Source organism: Cervus elaphus, chromosome 14 (assembly GCF_910594005.1).
Source record: "Cervus elaphus chromosome 14, mCerEla1.1, whole genome shotgun sequence".
Classification (NCBI taxonomy): Eukaryota; Metazoa; Chordata; class Mammalia; order Artiodactyla; family Cervidae; genus Cervus; species Cervus elaphus.
The window spans coordinates 74830431-74847279 of NC_057828.1; positions in this window are offsets into that span (position 1 = coordinate 74830431).

Consider the following 16849-nt stretch of genomic DNA (forward strand, 5'->3'; position numbering starts at 1 on the left):
ATGAGAGTATGTTCTGCAAATGAGAAGAGGCTGAGGAAAAAAGGGAAAAGGAGGGGAATCTGGTTCCAGGATCATGTTGGAGTAAAACAGCCAAGCTGGGGCTCCAGACAATTGGGCAGAGAGAACTATTATGGGGGTACTGATTGAGTTTCTAGGAGGTAGAATGGAGTAAGATCTTTGCTAGGTGAAAAGTGACGGTATTAGTCGCTTAATCATGTCTGACTCTTTGCAACCCCATGGACTGTATAGCCCGACAGGCTCCTCTGTCCATGGCATTCTCCAGGCAAGAATAGTGGAGTGGATAGACATTTCCTTCTCGAGGGGATCTTTCCAACCCAGGGATCGAACCCGGGTCTCCTGCATTGCAGGCAGACTCTTTACTGTCTGAGTCAACAGGGAAGTCCTGGTGAAAAAGTATCTGATATTCAGTTCACATGAAGGGACCATCTTGTGTGCCCCTAGAGTCCTCATCAGCCAAAAATCCAAGGACTTGGATTTTCTCTATCTTTTCCCTATTCATCATATAGGTGCTCCATGAAGCTGTCTCTCTGCAGAGGTCCCAGGTCAACTGGAATGGTGGAAAGGGATTTTGAGCATACAGCAAGGAGAGCAAGATGCAGAGGAGCTGGTGTACCTGTCTGAGTAAACAAAGGCCCAGGGAGTTAAACAAGTGAGGCTTAATTTCTCAACTAGGTGACCTCTTCAAAGTTGATGGGATTATTTTTTGGTGAGATTAAATCCAGTCCTAAAGACATGAAGAGCACTTGCAATTTTGAAGAACACAACTGCAGGCTATTTTATGAAATAAAGAATTCCTTGGTCATGAGCCAAGTTTGCCCCATGATGGAACTTAAATAAAATCCTGTAAAAATCCAAACCATTTTGGAAAGTGGATTTTCCTAAGCCTAACTAGAGATGCAGCTACTCTTTAGGTTCTCCCTTAGAGGAGAAGCAATACCCGCTTGGACAGGAGACAGAAGGGTATCACAGGAAACCCTCCCATCTTCTCTACTCATATTCAAGTTGGAATGTATTTGTGAGATTTGCTGGGACAAGACTTCTTAGAAGTAAGACTCATCGGATATTATAGGTAGAAAGCATCTCAGAATCATACCTGTTTTAGCAATATCCTCCTCTTGATGGATGGCTGCTTGAGGACAAGGCCCACCAGGTCTCATTTGACTTCTGTTCCCCACACCTAGAACATGATTTGTCAAATAGCAGATGCTCGATAAATATTGATTGAGTTACTGACTGACTGAGTAAATGAATGTATCTCTTTCAGTAACAAAGATTGTCTTCTGGATCAAAACCCTCACTGGGCACCTCCGAACTGTCTTCTCAACTAAGCTGTGACTTTTGGGTTTCTGTGTTCAACTTTTCTTTGTCCAATTTTAGCAGGAATTCTGCTAAATCAGTTTAACCAAAATCTTCTACCTTCAATATCTGATTAAGTTCTTCATTCGCCACATTTGCCTGGTGATGTCTGATCACCCTGGAATCACCCTGGCATGCCTTCAGCGAGAATCCCATTAGATTAATTTAGCCAGAATCCTCTCTTAGCCCTCATGTTTCCTCTTAAGAAGTTTTAATCCTCTGACTCCCTCTCTGCTCCTTGGCTGTAAATTTACACTTTTCCTTGCGCTTGGAGGTGAATCTCATCTCTCTTCCCTACTGCAAAACCCCCTTTGTAGTAACCATCCGTCCCTTTGAATAAAATCTGCCTTAGCATCTTTTGTTGAGTGCCCATGAGTAACTTTTCTTTCGCATCAGCAGCTATCTGGGTATCTCCAGGGATAGGGACAGGCTGCTTCCTAGCTCAGAAAGCAATGTCCTGTTTTTGTAGATCTTTCTGATCATTAGGAAGTTATTTAAATTGAGTAAAAGATGGATTTCCTGCAAATTTTCTACATGTGCCCTGGTTCTGCTCTCTGAAGGCAGCAAAAAAGCCTCTTCCTTTATTCTCTTGTTATAGATTTTGCTGTCCTATTTCTCATATGCTCTTTCTTCAGTAGCCAGTGACCTCATGCTTTTCCCTGCTGGTCTGGAACATATCCAGTGAAGTGTTTAACTCAGGAATGCCTTGCCAGGGCATTGCTCTATGATTTAGGTCTCTCCTTCTCTCTTGGCCCTTGTTCATGTTGAATGAACTTGTCACAGGTATCATCCTTTTTCAGCTAGCTGCTATTGTAGAAAACTAGCTAAAGGATATTTCTGGTGGCGATATTATCAGCGATGCTTATTTTCTCCTTTACATTTTCTTGTTATAATGGGAAATGTTTACAATGAGAATGCGTTCCTTTAATAATCAGGAAAATATTTTCTATTATATAAGAGAGATCCTGATAAACTAGCGTATAATAGAGTATTGAACAGCATTGGCCTAGAGCAACTTTATCAAATATCTACTGTTGGGGAAGAAGAAAATTCCTCTACTTGTCTAGGCTCATTTGCCTATTCTAATAATTAAATTGAGATAAGACAGATTAACAGGAGAAAAACAAATTTAATTATGTATATGCAGGAGCCCCATAAGAATATATGAGACCCATAGAAAGTCAGGCAGTTGAGACTTACATGCCATCCTGAGCTAAGGAGAAGGGAGGAGGGGGTCTAGTGCTTCAAAGGGGAGGAAGACAGTTTACAGGAAGCTGGGAAGAGCAAGTAGTGGGTACACAAATGTTTGTCCTGCCACATAGAGACAATGGCACACAGGAATTTAGTCTCCAGGCCCTGCCTACCTCCCCCCGACCCCAACTTACCACACCTAATCCGTATTCTTTGCAGCTATCTTTGGTGATAGCTCTTAAGAAGAAAGGTAAAAAGTTCTTCCTGAGTCTTTTGGGCCGTGATGGTCTTCAACTCAAATTAATCCATATGCCCAAAGGGCACATTTGGGGGAGAATCATTCTCTAACCCTCCAGTCTTGCCTTTAAAATTTAGCCCAGAAATTTATATCCCAGAAGTTGAGTCAGTAGATTGCTCTATCTTACTGAACCAGCCCCTTAGTCTGAAAATGGATCAGTTTGGTTAAACAATTGTGTCTCATTTTAAGAGGTGTGAGTCAGGTGGGTTCCAAAAGTGAGGCCTATGTTGCAAGCAATTAGGTACTTAGTAAGAAGCATCTGCATGGAGACAAAATAAAACAGGGGTTAATGATTGGTGTTGACTCAGTCATTGGAGGTTTCTAGATGTGCAGCTCAAGGCATATTCTGATGGTATAAGGGCAGGCAGTGTCAGTCTGATACATTTACTGGTTTGCAGTTTGAATGTGTCTGGTGACCTTTCTGAGTAGCCACACGGCAACAGGCACAAAGACTGTCCACGCAGGAGCTGTTCCAGAGACTTCTCTACAGTTGATATCAAGTTGTCCAGGCTTATTTGTCCAATGGGCTTCATTGGTTCCAGAAAGTCAACCCTAGTTCCTTAAACCTGTCTGGTAATGTGCTAGTCTATATATATTCCTCTCAAATGCAACATTTCATTCAAAGCCTTGGTAATATAACCAAGGTTTCTAATTGTGCCCTGTTACAAGGAAAACAGGTTCTTAGGAAGTGTTCTTAGTGAACTTGTGCAAGTAATTGCTATGAAAATAAGAATACTCCCTGACAGAATTTCTGAATTCTGGAGGGCTCAGGCAGGGAAAAATGTGTTTCATTTTTGTTCACAAAGATATATTTTACCAAATTGCTCTAAGTCATAGGTAGTATCCCCTGGAGGAGGATTGCAACCCACTCCAGTATTCTTGCCTGGGGAAATCTCATGGACAGCGGAGCCTGGCGGGCTGCAGTCTGTGGGGTCACACAGAGTCGGACAGGACTGGGCGGCTAAACAGCAACAACTTAGGGAGCACAGAGAAAAGAGAGAAAAGTTTGTTCCACTCCAGGAAAAGCAAAACAGAAAAGAACCAGCAATGTTTCAAAGAAAAAGTCTAAAAAACTATTGTCACCCTCTATCAGTTCATTCAGTCCCCTGAACTTAATATTTGTTATACTCAAATCTAGTTTTCCCACTAGTCCTGAAAATTTTTACTCAGTTTAGTTAAATGATATTAAAATTAAAATTATCAGAAAGTTGTATTCTAGAATACTTGTAAAAGTCCTTTCCATGAATCTCTCTGAAGATGAAGTTTTGCAAGAACACTTTGGTAAAAGCATCAGAGTAAAACAATCACAGAGTAAATGATGAAATACTTTAAAATGTCCACTTTTAAAGATCTGAGAAGCATTTATTATAATGCAATTGATGAGGAAGCTTACTTATTTCTATGACATAAAACATTTTAGGATAATAACTATAATTATGACTAATTAACAGCATACCAGGACATATCAGAATTTTAAATATTTCATACAATTTTTGGAGCACTCAAATTAATAATATACATCTATATAAATACAATCTAAGGTTTAGCATCACTTATTTGGTAATGCTTCATGAACTTATTAAACAAGCCTAATTATTTTAACATCTCTCTTTTTATAAGGCGAGAGAATAAAACTTTTGAGATGTTCCAGAGGCCCTCTGGGAAAATCCCACAGTTATTTCTGGGTCAAAAAAATTCTTCATTTAAAATTTGATTTGGGGAAGTTTGTTAAAAATATCAAAGGGCTTGAACACAACTAAATAGAATCACAGATCATTATGAAACAATACTTCATTAAGAATTTAAGCAAAATGACAAGAAGATTTAAAAGGCAAATGTAGAAATTTGTACAGTTCTGATGAAAACCACGCTCCTTTAATACCGAGAAGACTTCACTTAGCTAAGTAACCAAAAGACCCGGTGATAACCTGTCAAAATAAGCTCTAGTCTGGTGAGAGTCACGAACTCACCAGTGTGTGAGGCTGACTCAAACTGCAGGCTTATAGGTCCATGCCTATGTTCTGCCCTGTGGTTTTCCATCTCATGAGAAGTGATGGAAAAGACAGAGACAAGGAGAACAGTGGTCATCTCTGGGAGGGAGAAGATCAATAAGAAGCAAGAGTGCTTTGCTTCCACCATTCTCGCTTCCATTGGACCTTGCAGGCTAGAAGACTGACATGGTGAGGATTTTCCCCTTTTGTTGGCTTGTTGTCAGTGGTTCCAAGTTTTCTCAGCTGCAGCAGCCTCAGAGTGAGCAGGGTCCAGCAAGAGAAGTCAGTCCCATCTGGGTCACCAACTGTTGAGAAAAAAAAATTTCCTCTGCTGTTCTAGGTTCATTTGCCTGTTCTAATAATTAAATTGAGATAAGACAGAGTGACAGGAGAGAAACAAATGTAATTATGTCTGTACGGGAACCCCATAAGAATATGAGGCCCACAGGCAGTTAGGTAATTGTGTTAATATGCCACTCTGAACTAAGAGGGAGGTAGGGAACTGGGGCTACGAAGGTGAGGAAGAAAACTTAACAGGAAGATGGGAAAATCAAGTGTTTGGTAAACAAATGTTTGCCTTGCCACACAGAGACAGTGGGACACAGAGAGGAATTTAGTCTCTAGACCCTGCCTACTTCCCCCCACCCCAATTTATCAGAACTTGTCCATATTCTTTGAAGCTAGTTTTGATGATATCTTTCTTTCTGGGCAAGATGCTCGATCTAACGTCTTTGGGGGAGTGAAGGGAGAGGTAAAAATCTCTTCCTCTATCTTTCGGACTTTGATTGATTTCACTTCAAATTAACCCGCATGCCAAAGTGGCACATTTTAGGGAGACTCATTTTGAGTCCTTTCATTACTAAGTGACAGGAACTGACAGGTAACACAAAGATAAAAGAAAAATAACCTTTTCCTTCAAGTAGCTCTTAGTTAATTTGCTCAAACAGTTACTCCCCCATGGGAGGGGGAAAATGCTCAAGTTGCTATGAGAGCATTGAGGACATGCACTGACAGTGAACTGGGACAGCAGCGATAAACTTTAAAAAATAGGCGTCCAACAGGTCACAAGGAAGAGGGAGCTAAACTGAAAGACGAGTGTGTGTATCCATGCCAAGTCACTTCAGTAGTGTCCGACTTTCTGCGCCCCTATGGACCACGATCCTTCAGGCTCCTCTGTTTATGGGATTCTCCAGGCAAGAATAATGGAGTGGGTTGCCATGCCCTCCTCCAGGGGATCTTCCAGACCCAGGGACTGAACTGGCATCTCTTATGTCCCCTCACTGGCAAGCAGGTTCTTTAAAACTAGCCAAGTGGGAAACTTGGATGTTGCACTGATAGGCAAGAGATCGCGGCGCCTTTAGGTAAGTTCCAAAGGTTTGGTGAGCTGGGAAGGCAGGGTGTGAGGCATGGAGGGGGAGGGGCAGAAGCAAGTGATCAGTCATGGAGGACTTGCTGCTGGAGTTTCAGACTGTTCTGTGTGCATGCACGTGTCTGTAGGGGGATGGGGAAGGAGGCGGGAGCCTTTACACAAGGAGAATTAATGACGTTGTCTAGAGAAATGATTGCTAGTGGTAGGGTTCCTGGCAATGGGATGGTTAGGAGGAAAGATTTCAGGGTGAAAAGAGGGGAAATAGGAGTGTATATGTGCTTTCCTTTTTCAAGGAATATTATACTTGTAATTACTCAGAGTCCTTCTGCTCTGCCACAGGAAATGAGAAAAATCATTGCTCAAGGCATAAGAACACGTGTTCTAGGACCAGTCTTCCTAAATTCTAGTCTCAATTCTGTTAACTCTTAGCTGTGTGATCATGGCCTGTCTGTGTCTCATTTTCCTCATCTAAGTAAAATGAAAATAAGTGAAAATAATAATACCTACCTTATTGGGTTGTTGGGAAGATTAAATAAATTAGTGTATGTATGACTCTTAGTTCAGTTCAGTAGCTCAGTCGTGTCCAACTCTCTGCGACCCCATGAACCACAGCATGCCAGGCCTCCCCATCCATCACCAACTCCCAGAGTCCACCCAAACCCATGTCCATTGAATCGGTGATGCCATTCAACCATCGCATCTTCTGTTGTCCCCTTCTCCTGCCCTCAATCTTTCCCAGCATCAGGGTCTTTTCAAATGAGTCATCTCTTCGCATCAGATGGCCAAAGTATTGGAGTTTCAGCTTCAACGTCAGTCCTTCCAATGAACACGCAGGACTGATCTCCTTTAGGATGGACTGGTTAGACCTCCTTGCAGTCCAAGGGACTCTCAAGAGTCTCCTCCAACACCACAGTTCAAAAGCATCAATTCTTTGGTGCTCAGCTTTCTTTATAGTCCAACTCTCACATCCATACATGACTACTGGAAAAACCATAGCCTTGACTAGACGGACCTTTGTTGACAAAGTAATGTCTCTGCTTTATTAATATGTTGTCTAGGTTGGTCATAACTTCTCTTCCAAGGAGTAAGTGTTTTTTAACTTCATGGCTGCAATCGCCATCTGCAGTGATTTTGGAGCCCCCCAAAATAAAGTCAGCCACTGTTTCCACTGTTTCCCCATCTATTTGCCATGAAGTGATGGGACCAGATGCCATGATCTTAGTTTTCTGAATGTTGAGCTTTAAGCCAACTTTTTCACTCTCCTCTTTCACTTCCATCAAGAGGCTCTTTAGTTCTTAAGAAGTATTATTATTATTAGGTGTGGCTTATCTTCTAAAGGGCACCAGAAGATGCTGCCCCCAAATATACCTCTTTGGCATAGGGTTATTTTGAGTTAAAGGGCAATTGAAAACCAGCAGGAAGAGCTCTAGGAGAAGGGCACACGCTTTCTTTTCACAAAGGAAATTTTCATTTGTGGGGATGTCTCTCTTGCCCATGGGCTTCCCAGGTGGCTCAGTGGTAGAGAAGGCGCCTGCCAATGCAGGAGACACAAGAGACATGGGTTCAATCCCTGGGTTCAGAAGATCCCCTGGAGGAGGAAATGGCAACCCACTCCAGTATTCTTGCCTGGAGAATCCCATGGATGGAGGAGCCTGGGGGGCTCCAGTTAATAGGGTCACAAAGAGTTGGACACAATTGAGTGGGTGAGAACGCACGAGCGTGCTTTCTTGCCCATTCCAGGAAGAGGTGGACTCTTAGCAATTCTCATTACCAATGTAAATCTGCGTAACAAAATTTACTAAACATCATTTTACTAAAAAACAAGTTTTTTGTAATTTTCCTGGTCACCTTTCAATGACTTGTCTCCTCATCCCCCACTTCTCCCCAAGAGCCCCAAACCCTTCTCCCTTTGTTTGGCCTGAGATGATATATAAGCTCAAATTCAAACCACTCCGAGTTACTCACTGCCCATGTTAATGAACTTCTGCCTATTTCTCCCTAGTTAATCTGGCTTTGGCCAGTCTCATTTACGGGATTCCTGCTGGAGAATCTAAGATGGGTAAAGAAAAAACAGAGTTTTCTCCTCTACACTTTTCATCTTTGTTTTATCTACGAGGGAGGAAGAAGTGTCAAATGGGGTCAGATCAGCATGCCCCCATCACTGACCTTGTGACTTGCACAATTTAACCAACCAGTCCTAGTTTTCCTGTTGGAAATGCAAATAATGATAATTCCCACCTCATGGGGTCTTGTGGGGATCAAATGAGACAATGGATGCAGAACCACTTTATAAATTGTAAATTGTTGAATAGCAGCCACTAGATTAATATTCTCTCACCATGAATATAAAGAGGGCAGGGATGGGTCTCCTTGTCTAACAGAGAAACTGAAGGCCAAAGGGGTTCAGTAATTCAACACGACTCCTCTGCAAGTCCGGGTCGGGTCTGGCCTGAGACAGGCCTCTGCTCTCAGCAATTTCCCTAGGCTGTCTGGTCAAGTGCACTCTGCTGGCCACCTCCAGACTCAGAGTCCACGTGATAAAAGCAAAATCTTGGGCCAGCTCTGACAAAGTCCTGAAGGGGCCCCCTCCAGCCACGTCACTAGGTTCTAATTGTCTCTTTCTTCAGAAAGAGGAATAATTAAATAGAAGTTTTCTTTTAATAGGCCTCAGGTCAGACTCAGCATTCTGCGTCCTTGGTCAATTTCCCCCTGTTTCTTAGCTAATCTGGGGGACAGGAAACTGTCCAGAAGCAGCTCATTTGCATCAAAAACACTGCAATTTGTAAGTAAATGGCATTACTTTTAAATGCAAAGGAGCATCCTGAGTTGACAGAGAAGACTGTCTTTGATCCTTCAAATAACTTCAACCCCTAATGTTCTGGAAATAATCTTTCCTTCTCTACAATTATACCCATCCCAGGAGAAGTATCCTTTAACCCTCTTCAAAATACAGCCATTAAAGTTTCTCCAATCAAGGGCAACTCTCCTTTCCCACAGGGGAACTTATTTGAGGAACAATCCTCAATTGGGCAGGCACACTGAGATGCTACTAAACATCGAGCTTTGGGAAACAAGACGAATAGAACATCGTCGCAGCTGTTAGGAAGTTTACAATCTCGGATGGTAGATAATGCTGATGCATGTGTAATAGAAGCTAGAATATGATGCTTGAAGAGAGATGCAAAATGCTTCATGAGATAGTCTGAACCTGCTTGGGAGATAGGAAAGACAGGGAGAGGAGGTGGTTATTCGTCTGGAGCTCAAAAGCTGATATGATCTCTCAAGCAAATCAATTCTGCACTGTTCCCCACTCTCCTTAGTCACCTCATAGTCTCAGACTAGTTGCTTTGCTCAATGCTTGGTTTTCCATATTTGACAGTCCTTCATGTTAAAAGCAAGACAACAGGCCCCCAAATGAAGTCACTTGTCACCAAACATCATCAAACCAAGACTTAATGCTTAATTTAATGACAGTCTCAGCCTCTCCAGGCTTCCCTGATAGTTCAGTTGGTAAAGAATCCACCTGCAATGCAGGAGACCCCAGTTCAATTCCTGGATCAGGAAGATCCCTGGAGAAGGGATAGGCTACCCACTCCAGTATTCTTGGGCTTCCCCTTGTGGCTCAGCTGCTAAAGAATCCGTCTGCAATGCGGGAGACCTGGGTTTGATTCCTGGGTAGGGAAGATTCGCTAGAGAAGGGATAGGCTACCCACTCCAGTATTCTGGCCTGGAGAATTCCATGGCCTGTATAATCCATGGGGTCACAAAGAATCGGACACGAGTGAGCGACTCTCACTTCACTTCACTTCAGCCTCTCCCAGGAATGAAATCTTAAACCAGTCAACCTGGAATTACTTGGTCAACACTAATGAAGTCATCTAACAGATAGACCCCTACTGTCCCCTATAGGAAGATGACCTTGTGACAAGCAATCTACTTTTAGCAGGGATAAATTCCTTGTCCTGATTTCTCCTACATTTAAGAGTCTTTTACTGTGTACAACTTCTCAGAGCTCCTATTTAGTTGTTAGATGGGGTGCCGCCCAGTTCATGAATTGTTCAATAAAACCAATAAGATCTTTAACATTTTGCCAACTATTACTACAAACTGGCACTTGCCAGCTACTTCTACAAGGATTAAATCAAGAGCTGCTGCAGCTGCTGACCTTCCACACACCCTGAAGAGAGTTCAGGGTGGCGATCAGGAATGAGGCACTTTGTGCTGTGGGAAAAACCGGCAGAACAGGTCTTCAGATAGTTAGATATTTCCAGGAGATTTTATGAACCCACTTCTTGTATCTCCTCATATCTAAGGAAGCACTAAAATCATTAACGGTGACATCTGCTCTTCTCACTAGCAGCAAGTCACTGCCAAGTATGTGCTTGACTGCATGCACCCCCTCCTCCCTTCTCTAAAATCACACACAATGCTGACTTTCCCCTCACCGCTTCGGAGCTGTTTCTCTGAGCTCTCTGAAATGCCGCCTCCCAGGCTACAGTCCTCATTTTGCCCCAGATAAAACAACTTAGAACTTTCACATCGTGACTACTTTCTTTATTGACAATTAACTCAGTTCATTTCTCTTTTTTTTTAAACAGTCTTTAGTTAAAACATTTCTCCCTCCAGGAGTCCAGGAGGAAGAAACTTCACACATTGTTAAAAAACAAACTTCAACCGAGTGCACTGGAAGACCTTTATGCAGTGATTCATGAATCGGGCAGCTTGCTCTCTGGCCAGTAGAAGGGCGCTCTGAGGGGTTGTACAAAATGGAAGGTTTGTATAGAAAGATGAGTGGGGTAAGAGAGCTATTAGAAAAAGAAGACAAAGGATTACTCTTAGCCAGGATATCTTCTTTTTGGGGAGAGGGAAAGGCAAGGGATTCATGCAGATTGCCTCTGGGGGATGGAGAGAGTCCACGAGACAGATTACCTTATTGCTGCGGACCAGAAAACTGCAGACTGGTTGATTACAGTTACATTTCTGGCAAAAGTCTAAATTGTAAGTAGGTTATGCATTAAATCTAAATGTGATTTTACTTAATACAATGTCATGGGTTTTAGCACAAGTGACACCATTTTGGGCCTGTGCTTGTTCTCTTTGATGCCATCTAAAGTGAACTGGTGTGGCCTGTTAACTAGCTCCCCAGTTTCTTCTATAGCCTTTGTTCTGCATGCTCTGTGCCTGAATTCCTTCTCACTTGGGGCAGACTTCTGAATGCTGAGGATTGTTCAATGGGAGATAGCACTGGGAGTGGGTTGGAATCCAGCCTCTAACCATACACAGCTGTGTAACCTTGGGAGAAGTTATGCAACCCCTGAACCTCACACTCCTCATCTCTGAACTGACAGTAATAGTATCACTGTACCAAGTTATTGTGGAGGGATGGTAAGTGAACATGAAGCAATTAGAAACTAGAAACTACTACCTAAAAAAGTTTGTTTTCCTTATGGCTACAACTCAGTTTTATTGGGTATGTTAGGCCATTTCCTGGGTTTGTAGGAAGATCTTTTCCTAATACAAAGTATTTGCTGTTGCTGTTAAGCCGCTAAGTCATATCCGACTATTTTGCGACCCCATGTTCTGTAGCCCGCCAGAGTCCTCTGTCCATGGGATTTCCCAGGCAAGAATACTGGAGTGGGTTGCCATTTCCATCTCCAAGGGATCTTCCTGACTCAGGAATTGAACTCAAGTCTCCTGCATTGACAGATAGATTCTTTATCACTAGATGATAAATAAGTGCTCACTGAGAGAATTGATGCTCTGTTTCATCTCTATAAGTTTGTGTGTGCTTTTGCTCCCATTTGGAATCAGTACCTTAATCCTCTTTTTACCAACAAATGTCCATCTAGAGAAGGCTATGTGTGGTTTTTCCAGTGGTCATGTATGGATGTGAGAGTTGGACTATAAAGAAAGCTGAGCGCCAAAGAATAGATGCTTTTGAACTGTGGTGTTGGAGAAGACTCTTGAGAGCCCCTTGGACTGCAAGGAGATCCAACCAGTCCATCCTAAAGGAAATCAGTCCTGAATATTCATTGGAAGGACTGAGGCTGAAGCTGAAACTCCAATCCTTTGGCCATCTGATGCGAAGAGCTGACTCATTTGAAGAGACCCTGATGCTGGGAAAGATTGAAGGCGGGCGGAGAAGGGGACGACAGAGGATGAGATGATTGGACGGCATCACCGACTCAATGGACGTGAGTCTGCGTAAACTCTGGGCGTTGGTGATGGACAGGGAGGCCTGGGGTGCTGCCGTCCGTGGGGTTGCAGAGAGTGGGACACGACTGAGTGACTGAACTGAACTGAATCCTCTCCCTACCACATAACTTGGTTAACTACTATTAATTATTTGAAAAGCAGTCCTGCACCCCACTCCCAAGCTAGACAGTGCCAGTTATGAAGTATAAAAAAATAAGGGTAAGAAGACATTTTCTGGGATAGCATGTCATTTCCTCTTTTAATTCTTCAGTGATCTCTTGGTTATTTAGTATTATTTAGCCTCCATGAGTTTGTGTTTATTACAGTTTTTTTTTTCCTTGTAATTGATTTCTAATCTCATAGCACCGTGGTCAGAAAAGATGCTTGATACAATTTCAACTTTCTTAATTTACCAAGGCTTGATTTGTGACCCAAGATGTGATCTGACCTAGAGAGTGTCCTACTTATAGTTGAGAAGAATGGTGTTCTGCTGCTTTTGAATGGAATGTCCTACAAATAACAGTTATGTCTATCTGGTCTAATGTGTCGTTTAAGGCTTGTGTTTCCTTGTTAATTTTCTATCTGGATGATCTGTCCATTCATGTGGGTGGAGTGGAAAAGTCCCTGACTATTACTGTGTTATTGTCAATTTCCCCCTTTTAAGGCTGTTAGCATTTGCCTTATATATTGAAGTGCTTCTATACACTGGGTGCATAAATATCTACAATTTTTATGTCTTTTTCTTGGGTTAATCCCTTGATCATTATATAGGGTCCTTCCTTGTCTCTCGTGATGGTCTTATTTTAAAGTCTATTTTGTCTAATATGAGTATTGCTACTCCAGCTTTCTTTTGATTTCTATTTGCATGGAATATGTTTTTCTGTCCTCTCATTTCCAGTCTGTATGTGTCCCTAGGTCTGAAGTGGGTTTTTCATAGATAGCATAAATACAGGTCTTGCTTTTGTAGTCATTCAGCTAGGTCTGTGTCTTTTGGTTGGGGCATTTGATTCATTTATATTTAAGGTAACTATTGATATGTAAGTTTCTATTATAATTTTCTTAATTGTTTTCGGTTTAATTTTATAGGTGTTTTAAGTTCTTTCAGCATTTGTTGTAAAGCTGGTTTGGTGGTGCTGAATTCTCTTAGCTTTTGCTTGTCTATGAGGTTTTTTATTTCTATATAAAATCTGAATGAGATCTTTACTGGGTAGAATAATCTTGGCTCTAGGTGTTTGCCTTTTATTACTTTAAGTATGTCCTGCCATTCCCTTCTGGCCTGTAGAATTTATGCTAAAAAATCAGTGGATAACCCTATGGGCATTCCCTTATATGTTATTTGTTGCTTTTCCCTTGCTTCTGGGATGGCATGTCATCGGCTATATTACAGTTCAAAAATGATCACTGCTTCTCCTTGAGGGAAATTGTATTTCCTACTGTGGTGAGGGCTGGCTTGACCATGTGGCTTGCTCTGCCTAATGAAATGTGAGCATTGTGCGTCCTTTCCAAGAAGGAGTGTTAAGAGCCAATGTGTGAATTGCCACGATCTATTTTCTCTCTGCAGTCCCACCAGTCACGCTCATGCTCCTTCACCTGAATGGGTCCTGGTTAGAAAACACGGGGCAGAGCCATGGAGTAACCCACAATGCGCATGTGAGTGAGAAATAAACCTCTGATGCTCTAAGCTCCGGAGGTTTGGGAGCCACCTGGGACTTTAGCTTATCCTGCCTGATACAGCGTGGTACCCGGCTTTTCTTCCTCTGAGGTGATGCTCAGCCCTTTTCCACCACTCTAGTTACTGCATCATGCTTTAACATACGTCAAATCTGATCTATACATCTAAGCTACAGTCCTCACCGTGTGGACAGCTTGCCAGCATCTTAAACTCAGCATGCACGGCCCCAAACTCACTATATTCCCTTCCCTTCCCGAATATGCTGCATCATCCCTTCCTGTATCAGTGGACTAACTAGAGAAATCTGAGACGTCATTGGGACTGTTCTTAAGCCCATCATCCCATGGGTGAGGCTGATCTTTTCTGCTGCTGAAATGTCTCTCACTTCTGTTTATTCTTTTTAAAGCTTCTAACCTCTACTCTGGTCTTTTATTTGTCACCTGAATGCCTGTAAGATCTCTGTAGCTAGGCTCCCTGACTTTTGTCTCTTTCCTGATCCACTTGTCAATCTTAAATCTTAAAACTTAAAAAAAAAACAAAAAAATTAAACAGAATACATTCTGGCTTTCTGTCTGAAGAAACAGACCTTCATAATAACCTGAAAGCCCAGATTAAGTTTCAAATTTTCGGACTCCTGAGTTACATGATGGGATAAAGTGAAACAAGGAGAACTAGATCTTGGGCCCTAGCTCAGCATCCACACCCTTTTGTCTTCCCATCCCTGACTCTGCTCATAACAGAAGAAGCCTTGCACACACATGTGAGAGGTCTAAGTTGGCTCGTGTAAGATTTATCCACATCCCAGGCAAGCAGCAGAGCTTTGGCCACCTTTCAGCCTAGGGTGAATAGGACAAAAGCCACAGTCTGCCCCTAGGAGGAAGAATCAAAGGTGGTACTTGTTTGTGCCATGGAAGTGGGCTTGCAGCCTGTGGGTAGGGATTCCCAGGATTCCCAGAGAACACTCTAGAGGGAAGGACGCGGACTAGGATGCTCTGTCCTCCCGGTTCCAGGTGCTTTCACCCTCCGGGTAGGGCGTGACTGGAGATATGGGTCACAGTGCATCCTACTAAAGTGGGAAGCCTAGGGTAAGGGTCCCTCTTCCTGAGACTGACAGCAATTCTGTAGACCATAATCACCATCAACATTGACTGAACAACACTGATGTGCCAAGCATCACTGCAAATTTTTTACTGATGAAGAAACTCAGCATACCTCTTAATTTGTCCAAATCTTACCGTCACTGAACACAAATTCATGTGCCTGATGCACAGTGAGACCAAACCACGGTGACGGAGTTTGGAGCAGAGAAAGGTTTATTGCAGGGCTTAGCAAGAAAAACGGGAGGCTTGTGGCCCCAAATCCCTGAATTTCGCAAAGGTTTCAGCAAAGGATTTTAAAAGGTGAGCGTTTTAGCAAGGTGAGGGAGGGGCTTCCTAGGGTCTGTGACCAGCTTGTGCACAATTCTCTGACTAGCTCAAGGTAAATGGCAGTTAACATCATCAGTCCTTAGGTACCAGTAGGTCTGGGGTCTACATGCTCAAGATGATCAAGGAGTTATCTTCTATTTGGTGATAGGTTTTAGCTCTAAAAAACTCGGGAAATATGCATGGGATACTATCATCTGGGTACTTCAAGGAGGAGCTACGGCAGAAGATATGGGGGAGGGGTCTGTCCTGGGAAGACCCCAAAGATTCCTGATCAGTGACAACACAGCTCCTGGGAGGCAGAGTCAGAGATTGAATCCCGGCAAATCGATCCCAGTATGACTACATGTAATGTGCTACACTGCCACTAGAATCAACTGAAAATCCCAGGTCTGATTGAGGCTGTCTCCTGTTCACCAAAATGCAGTGTGTGATCCAGTAAAGATAGCACAGGGAAAGAACCCCAAGATTTGGAGCCAGAAAATTTTGGTTTTAATATTAGCTCCACCATCTGCTGCTGCTGCTGCTAAGTCACGTCAGTCCTGTCCACTCTGTGCAACCCCATAGACGGCAGCCCACCAGGCTCCCGTCCCTGGGATTCTCCAGGCAAGAACACTGGAGTGGGTTGCCATTTCCTTCTCCACCACCATCTGCTAGCTGTGTCTATTAATCAAGGAACTTTGCTTTTCTATAAAACTAGGAGAGTAATAATATGTTCCCCGTTGGGGATTAAGTGAGTAGTGAATATGAAAAGCTTTAAAGCTCTGTTATTATTAAGCTTGTTATTATTAAGATGATATTCTAGTTACTATGGATACATAATAAATTACCCTAAAACTTAGCAGTATAAAAGAACCATTTGTTATGCTCCTGGATGCTGTGGGTCAGGGATTTTGATGGGGGTATTTTCTCTGCACTGCAATGTCTGGGGTCTCAGCTGGAAGACCTTAGTCTAGGAGCTGGAATCACTGCAGCCTTGTCCCTCTCGCACATGTAGTGGTTGACGCTGGCTGTTTGCTGAGGTCTGTACCAGGGCTGCAGGCTGAAACCCACATGTGAGGCCTCTGAATGTACCTGGCTCCCCTCAAGCTGTGGTGGCTAGGTTCTGTGGGTGAGGAAATAGAGAGATAGAAAGATGATGATCGAGACGGAGATAGAGATAGATACAGAGAGAGAAGAGAGACAGAGAAAAGGGGAAATGGCAAACAATGATGAACAAATCTCTGCCCCTCCGGGTTTATATCTTTCTTAAGTGACATTATCTCTCTACACTTTTCACATTAGCTGGGGAGCCAATTGCAAGGTCTCCTTGCGATGGCATTAAGCACCACA